The sequence below is a fragment of the Octopus sinensis genome, linkage group LG1 (assembly GCF_006345805.1).
Source record: "Octopus sinensis linkage group LG1, ASM634580v1, whole genome shotgun sequence".
Lineage (NCBI taxonomy): Eukaryota > Metazoa > Mollusca > Cephalopoda > Octopoda > Octopodidae > Octopus > Octopus sinensis.
In genome coordinates this window covers 172,086,037-172,096,036 of record NC_042997.1, presented here as the reverse complement: position 1 = coordinate 172,096,036, position 10,000 = coordinate 172,086,037, and positions in this window count along the sequence as shown.

The following is a 10,000-nucleotide window of genomic DNA, read 5'->3' as shown; positions in this document are numbered from 1 at the left end:
TTATTATCAATATTATTATTGTTATTTCTTTTGATCACAGGTTTTGTTGGAACTCCTGGAGTCATGCAAGCATAACAGACTTGCTGTCTCCAGCCTATGGTACCACGCTATCTGTTCTTTTCAGCTAATACTTTCCTAATTACTCTGGCTGTGCCAAGGAGCCAAACCTTTTGTAACAGTTCTACTGAGCACTCTATTCCAATCTCCTTTATATTCCTCTTGTTGCCTTATCATCATCACCACCACCACCACCATTATCATCATCATCATTATTATCAAAGCAATGAACTGGCAGAATCACTAGCATAACAGGCAAAATGCTTTGTGGCATTTTGTCCATTTGTGCGTTCTGAGTTCAAATTCCGCTTTGCCTTTCATCCTTTCGGGGTCAATAAATTAAGTACCAGTTGATCATTGCAGTTGATGTAATTGACTAATCCTCTCCCAGCTTTAGTAGAAAGGATTATTATTATTATTATTATTATTATTATTATTATTAGTATTATTATTATTATTATTATTATTATTACTATTATTATTATTATTATTATTATTATTATTATTATTATTATTATCATTATTATAATTATTATTATTATTGTTATTGTCATCATCATCATCATTATTATCATTATTATCTTTATCATTATTATTATTATTATTATTATTATTATTATTATTATTATTATTATCATTGTTATAATTATTATTATTATTGTATTGTCATCATCATCATCATTATTATCATTATCATCACATCATCATCATCATCATCATCATCATCATCATCATCATCATTATTATTATTATTATTCAGTAATTTTATTTTTATAGCGTGCTTTCACTTCACTACCGAGCGCAGCTCTGTGTGCCTTGGGTATGTGCTGTGATTTGTTGTGATGCTCTGATGGTTATTGTATGGAAAGTGTTCTGCGTAGGATGTGTGCAGTGCCTAGTAGTGCAATTTTCTGTATGTTATATGTGTTTGTAAGTCCTGGTGTTTTTGTTATGTATTTGTCTGAATATTTTTTTATCATGCCTAATGCACCTACTATGATAGGAATTGTTTCTGTTTTCAGGTTCCACATTCTAGTTATCTCTATTTCCAGGTCTTTGTATTTTGAGAGTTTCTCCATTTCTTTTAGAGACACGTTATCATCAGCCGGTATTGATACATCAATTAGAAAGCATTTTTTTTCTTCATGGTCTCTGACAACTATATCTGGTCTGTTGGCCTTAATTTCTCTATCTGTGTGTATCGGCATATCCCAGAGTATGGTTGCTTTCTCGTTTTCTGTGACCTTTTGTGACCTTATTATTCTGTGACCTTCTGTGACCTTATTATTATTATTATTATTATTATTATTATTATTATTATTATCATTATTATTATTATTATTATTATTATTGTTATTGTCATCATCATCATCATTATTATCATTATCATCGTCATCATCATCATCATCATCATCATCATCATCATCATCATCATCATCATCATCATTTAACGTCCGCTCTCCATGCTAGCATGGGTTGGACGGTTCAACTGGTGTCTGGGGAGCCCGAAGGCTGCACCAGGCCAGTCAGATCTGGCAGTGTTTCTACAGCTGGATGCCCTTCCTAACGCCAACCACTCCGAGAGTGTAGTGGGTGATTTTATGTGCCACTGACACAGGTGCCAGACGAGTATTATTATTATTATTATTATTATTATTATGAGGTTTTTTTTTTTGGTGGTTTCATATGAGTTTCAGCCTCATCAACTGGTGCGTCTCCATCTTCTTGAGATGTGTGTGGCATTATATTCTTATATTTATACATTGAATAATTGCTTACTCTGGTTTAATTGTTTCCTGTCAAATTGCGTCTTGTGTTCTAAGATGAAAAATATTTCATTCTTTCTTTTACACAAATTTTTCCCTTATTCTTCATATCCGTTTTTACTTAACAGTTTCGAGTACTCAACAGATTATTCTTGCTGAATCTAACAAACAGGTTTTTTGCACTGCATTGATCCCAGGTTGAGATGAAGCTCTACAAGTTTTATTCCCAGATTTTTTTGTCACCGTTTCCAAGATTCCCAATAATAATTATCAGTATTATGAGCTTGTTAATACTAATGACTTGTAGGTATGTGATATTTCGTTATGCAACCTATAAAGAATATTAAACGTTTTTATAAGACTTATAAAACATTTAATATAATTTATAGAATATTATGATTGCATAAGGAAAAACTATGTACTTACAAGTCATTAGTACTTATGTACTAGCTTCCAGGAATGTGTTTAATATGTAAATTGATGTCTAATAACTATACACTGCTATATATAGTAGCTATTTAAGCAATGTGTTCGAATATGATAAATGGGTTAGACGGGAGCTGATGAAAGACAAAATACTCCTGAAATATGGCATTTTTCGTCTCATTATCCATTTTTCATCTTTGATCTCATTGTTTGTTTACATCTCGTGTCTCATATATGAAATGTATTTACAAAAGTCAGTGCTGGTTATAATTTCTATAGAATATCTGTAGAGATAACCTTATCAAATTGAGATCTTGTTAACTTCTTTGTACCAGGACTTGAGGATTTCATTCATCTCGTCAATATAAAGTTCTGCTTTTTCTTTTTCATATCTTTTTACTCTAATGTGAAATAGCCAAGCCACATTAATTATAGTGCATAGTTTATTTTTCTTGTCTTTGACAACAATATCCAGTTTGCTGTGTTCTATTCTTGCAAAGTCCAGCAACAACCTCATTTCATCATTTAAGTGATTACATTTCAATTCTCACAAAATCAGATTTCCTGCAAAAATTCCACCGTATTGTGGCAGCAGTCTTATCATGTCTGCTTTTTCTGTATTCATTTGGAGCTAACACAAGCACATACATAGACCCAGATACTCAAAACGCACACACACAATGCACAAACAATGCACACACACACACACACACACACACAACATAGATATACACACATACACATACATAAATATACATATATATATATGTGTGTTTGTGTATATATATATATATATATATATATAAAACGATAAATACCATTTTCGGTTTCAGAGGCGTATGTGTTCCCCCCAGCTGGATAGGATGCCAGTCCATCACAGCATTACACAACTACAGGAAGAGAGAGTGAGAGAAAGTTGTGGCGAAAGAGTACAACAGGGGTTGCTACCACCCCCTGCCACAGTCCCATGGAGCTTTTAGGTGTTTTCGCTCAATAAACACACACAACACCCAGTCTGGGAATTGAAACCGTGATCCTCCAACCGCAAGTCCGCTGCCCTAACTACTGGGCCACTGTGCCTCTCTCTCTCTCTCTCTCTCTCTATATATATATATATATACACACACACACACACACACACATATATATATATATATATTATATATATATATATATATATATATATACATATACATATATATATATGTATATGTATATATATATATCCTTCCTTCCTATCCCTTGTTGTTGGGGCATTTGTTGATGATGTCCCAACCAGATTTCATCACTTCTCTTGGGTCTATTGCTGCCCTTTGTGAGCCAGTGAAATTAAAACCTGTCCACTTGACCCTTCCTGGCAAGATGCAGCTACTAGACAGCAAAGGTACTACCTCTATTCTATTTAGAGTCCCCTACGTATGAATACATACATACATATATATATGGCGTTAGGAAGGGAATCCAGCTGTAGAAACACTGCCAGATAAGACTGGAGCCTGGTGCAGCCTTCTGGCTTTCCAGATCCCCGGTCGAACCGTCCAACCCATGCTAGCATGGAGAACGGACGTTAAACGATGATGATGATGATGATGATATATATATATAAACATACACATATGGGATGTAGGGGGCTTCTATACAGTTTCCAACTAACAAATTCTATCAAGACTACAAATCAAACTGAGACTACAAGTAAATAACACTTTCTCATGGAGTTGTGTGGTAGGATTGAAACTAGAGCCACATGATTCCAAAGTGGACTCCTTAAGTATCAGGTCATCCCATAAGTTCTTTCGATTTTACCTTTTTTTAAATTGAATGAAATTTAATAGTATTTTAGAATGTCTAATGGAATTAAAAATTATTTCTATGCATTTGTGTACATTCAAACTAATTAAATATTATTTTACAGAATAATAGAATTAAAATTTCTTTGATTAAAACCCTTTCTAACATGGAAGTATCCAAAGAGCATTTGAGGCACATAATGGTTTTATGAGTATAAAAAATGAAACTCTGCAGCTAAAGTGACTCGAAACATACACTCAGCTTATGGGAAAGAATGCTTGAATGAAAGAACTTGCAGAAGATGGTTTGCAAAATTCAGAAGTGTAGATTTCAGCCTTGAAGATGAAGATCGAACAGGACGTCCAGTTGAGTTTCATGATAAGCTCCTGAGGCATTACTTGAAGAAAATCCTGCATTATCAGTTGAAGAATTGATAATAAAGCTTAGTTCAAACCATACAACTGTTCATCATCATCTTCAACAACTTGGAAAGATTTCTAAACTTTGAAAATGGGTGCCACATGAATTGTCCGAAAGCAAACAATAAATCCTGAGTTGACATCTGCTCTTCTCTCCATTCTTGCAAACTCATTTCACCCTTTTTGGATAAACTTATGATTGGTGATGAAAAATGAATCTTTTATCGAAATGTTAAATGTCGTAAACAGTGGCTTGATAAAAGGGAAAAAGCTCAATCACAACCGAGAAGAGAACTTCATGGGAAAAAGTTCTTCTCTCTATCTGGTGGGATTGCAAAGGAGTAATTCACTATGAATTGTTACCACCTAATGCAACAATTAATGCTCAAGTCTACTGTCAGCAATTAGAGCATTTGAACTAAGCTTTGAAGAAAGAAAGACCTGCTTTAATGAATCGAAAAGCAGTGATGTTTCATCAGGACAATGCGCGACCTCACACTACAAAGATCACATCACAGAAGATCGAAGAGCTTGGTTGGGAAAAGATTCCTCATCCACCTTATTCTCCCAACCTTGCTCCTTCAGACTACCATTTGTTTCATAGTTTACAGAATCATTTAGCGGACATAACTTTCGCAAGCTAGGAGGAGGTTGAAACTGACATTTCAGAGTTCTTCGCTCAGAAACCAAAAGAGTTTTACATTGATGGGATTAAAAAGCTTGTAAATAGATGGAAGGAAGTCATAGATAATCAAGGAAAGTACATTGATGATTAAATTTCAATTAAATATAACATTTGAACACTTGCTTTCTTTATTCAAAATTTGGACGGAACTTACGGGATAACCTGATATATGACTGTTCAGCTGGAATCAAGATAACACAATGCTGTGTTGATAATGCCTATTGAGGCAGAAACACATGTTCACAGCTGTCTTCTTATTTTTAGTTTTAAAAAATGCTATTCTCTTAATGGCATGTTAATTCAGAAAAATTAAGTTCTCAAGGTTATCTCCCTTCCTTATTCAGAGTCAATGGCAGTTGGTGATGAGTGGGTGTTTGCTTTCTCTTGATGTGAACATAGTTTTAATAAATCAAGAGTCTATCTTCTTGTATGATATTTAGAATATCTTTCTTCATCTTTAATATCCAAAATTTGTGCAACTGATCATTCTTTGTAACTAATCTGGCCTCATTATCACTGTAATTATATATGCATGTATATCTATCTATCTATCTATCTATCTATCTATCTATCTATCTATCTATCTATCTATCTATCTATCTATCTATCTATCTATCTATCTATCTATATACAGACACACATCATGTATATGTATTTATATATATATACATATGTTTGTATGTACAGACACACACACACACACACACACACACACACACACACACACACACATAATTTGATGATCATGTGTCAAAGTAAAATATTCTTAAGAGAGAAACAGTTTGGAAGTTTGGAAGTAAGAAAATGTTGAAAGAGATAAAAGAAAATTTCACAGATCTTTGAAGTTGGTAGATGAGAGAGAGAGAGATAGAGAGCAAGAGAGAGAGAGAGACAGAGAGAATGCGTGTGTATGTGAGCGTGTGTGTGTGTGTGTTGCTGTGAACAGAAGAGAGAGAGAAAGACATGGCAATGACATATACATGTGTTTGTATGAGAGAGAGAATATAAGCCATGGCATGTCTGAGAAAGAAAGAGATAGTGAGTATGAAAGAGAGCTGATGCATGAAGAAGACAGGAATACTTTAATATGTCATTGCACTTGTTTATAGACTTGCAACATTGAGCTTAATTAGTTAATAAAAACAAAATTAATAGTTTGTTACTCAGAGTTTTAATTAAAGACTCAGTTGATTAAGCCTGTTATTTGGTTATGGTTCTCCATTAAAGTAAGATGGTAGTTAGAAAAGTAATAATGTCACAACATTGAAGTCCATTTCTGCACTAGCCTTCTCAAATATTTGTTTTTATGAAGTGAGATCAATAATTCTGAGATCACTGCCAGTCTATCTTTTATCAACGCGACATGTGGAAAGGCATCGATGGCAGTATCATTTATCTCCACTTGCCTACCAATACGCTGTGTATATAGGCACATGACTCGGTGGTTAGAGCATCGGGCTCACAATCACGAGGTAGTGAGTTCAATTCCTGGACTGGGCTGTGTGTTGTGTTCTTCAGCGAGACTCTTTATTTTGTGTTGCTCCAGTTCACTCAGCTGTAGAAATGAGTTGCGACATCACTGGTGCCAAGCTGTATTGGGCTTTGCCTTGGATGACATCGGAGAAAGGAGGCTGGTATGCATGGGTGACTGCTGGTCTTCCACAAACAACCTTGCCCAATTTGTGCTTTGGAGAGGAATTTTCTAGGTACAATTTCATGGTCATTCATGACCAAAGAGGGTCCTATATAGATGAGACTGATATATTCAATTTCTGTAAAGAGTAAGAAAGCCTTTCTACAAAAGGTGCAGATCCTGAAACGTCAGTAAAGGGCCAGGCAAAGCAATTCCACTGGAAAGCTTATGATGAAGCCCTTTTTTGACAGCAAGAGTATCATCTATATCCATTGGGTTTCCTCTGTCCAAATGGTCAACAAAGAGTACTTTGTGGAGGTTTTGAGGGATTTCAGGAAGAGATTTCATCACCGAAGTCCAGAGCATTTGTGCCTTGATAATGCACCAGTTCACAATTTCATCTGAGTAATAAACAATTTGGTGGAGGCATGTAGCTTCATGGTTAGGGTGTCAGTACCATGATCGTAAGATTGTGGTTTCGATTCCTGGACCGGGCGACGCATTGTGTTCTTGAGCAAAACACTTCATTTCACGTTGCTCCAGTTCACTCAGCTGGCAAAAATGAGTAACGCTGCGATGGACTGGCTGGGGAACACATATGCCATAGAAACCAGGAAACCGGGCCCATGAGCCTGGCTAAGCTTTAAAAGGGCACATTTATTTTATTTAATAAACAATTTGACAGAGATGGGCATCAAAACTATCTCTCCCCCTCTTTACAATTTGGACCTTACTTCCTGTGGCTATTGGTTGTTCTACAAGCTGCAGGAGAAGACTAAAGGAGAGTCCTGGATGTCTGTGACAGCACGGCACCTGTAATAACAAGGGCTGTGGACACTTACACTCTGGAGGTCTTCCATAGCGTCTTCATGAAACGGCTGGAGGGCTGCATCAAATGCATTGAAGTCAGAGGGTCTTACTTTGAAGGTGATTAGAGAGTCTTGTACTTCTTTGAAAGGAGGCGCAATGGCCCAATGGTTAGGGCAGCGGACTCGCGGTTTCGATTCCCAGACCGGGCGTTGTGAGTGTTTATTGAGCGAAAACACCTAAAGCTCAACGAGGCTCTGGCAGGGGATGGTGGTGATCCCTGCTGTACTCTTTCACCACAACTTTCTCTCACTCTTACTTCCTGTTTCTGTTGTACCTGTATTTCAAAGGGCTGGCCTTGTCACTCTCTGTGTCATGCTGAATATCCCCGAGAACTACGTTAAGGGTACACATGTCTGTGGAGTGCTCAGCCACTTACATGTTAATTTCACGAGCAGGCTGTTCCGTTGATTCGGCTCAACCGGAACCCTCGTCGTCGTAACCGACAGAGTGCTTCCACCACCACTTCTTTGAAAGTAATGAATGTCTCCCGAAAAAATGTCTCTAAACTTCTGGAACAGAGAGAGAGAGAGAGAGACAGAGAGAGACAAACACACACACATACAGATTAATCACTATTCTCCTTGATAGGCTGCATACACTGCAGTCTAAGGAGCCTGTGTCTCCTCAATGTGAGAAATTGATAATTGTGAGATGGCTGTTTCCTGTTTCTTTTATCAACAAGACATGTCCATTAGATGAATTATTATCTATATTTCTCTGCTTCAATATTTCTTCAATATTTCCTTAATGTGTAAGTCATGTAAAATGAACAAACGTCATCTTTCCTCCTTTTTCGAAGTTTTTTCTTTTGCTTTCTTACTCTTTCTTTTCTGTTTTTTCTCTTTCTTACTTTTTCTTTTTCTTTGCATCCCATCACCTTTCTATTTCTTGCACTTATTACTCTTCTACATCACCTCTCACAATTTTCTTTCATTTCGTTTCATCTTTTCATTTTCATACTTTCTTGCCTTTCATTTCATTAATGAACATCTATCTATCTATCTATCTATCTATCTATCTACCTATCTATCTATCGATCTATCTATCTATCTATCTACCTATCTGTCTGTCTATCTGTCTATCTATCTATCTATCTATCTATCTATCTATCTATCTATCTATCTATCTATCAATCTAACTATCTATCTATCTATCTATCTATCTATCTATCTATCATCTATCTATCTCTATCTATCTATCTATCTATTCTCCTCGTATTTATGTCTCTCTTATATATAGTATGTATATATATATATATATATTTATATGTGTATATATATATGTGTTGGCTGTTTTGACTGCTTCTTCTAGCGTGTAAAGCTGCCTGTTAAAGGTAGCTTCCCTTGTGTTTAAATGTACACTATTTTATATTGAGAATATGTTGTCTATTGACTTTCTATACATGCTAGGCCACTGGTAGTGAAACTTCTAAAAAATTTGCTACCCTATATATTTTACGTATAGGATTTTAACATTTTCAGAAGATTAATTTGACATTTTTTCATTTGCTGCCGACTGAAACTGCGCTTGTGCAGTGAATTTGAAAAATTATAATATATAATGATGAGACATGTGTTATTTGTCTCTAAATTATATGTTAATACTACGGCGCGGTCACTGATGACAATTTCGCCTAGCAAATATTATTTGCTAAGTAAAATTTGAAACCTAGGTATGACACTAAAAAATTAACAAGGTATAAGTTTTTATTTTACATTCCCTTCAAAATTGCTCTTAAGTGTAGTTTTGGTCATTTTGACTACTTCTTCTAGCATGTAAAGTTGCCTGTTAAAGGTAGCTTCTCTTGTGTTTAAATGTACGCTATTATATATATGTATAAATATATCAAAATATTGTTGGGCATCTGACGTGACCCTATTATGGATGAGAGACCAACTGTTGTAGGGCTGGAGCATAAGATAAGCAGAAGTTTGCTAAGCATAATAATTATTACTAATACTATCTTTTACTTGTTTCAGTCATTTGACTACAGCCATGCTGGAGCACCGCCTTTAGTTGAGTAAATTGACCCAAGGACTTATTCTTTGGAAGCCTAGTACTTATTCTATCAGTCTATTTTGCTGAACCACTAAGTTACCAGGACATAAACACACCACTATCGGTTGTCAAGTGATGTTAGGGGGACAAAGAGACACAAACATACACACACACATACATATATATATCTATATATATATATATATATATATATATACAACAGGCTTCTTTCAGTTTCCATCTACCAAATCCACTCACAAGGCTTTGGTCGGCTCGAGGCTACAGTAGAAGACACTTGCCCAAGGTGCCAAGCAGTGGGAATGAACCCGGAGCCATATGGTTGGTAAGCACACAGCCA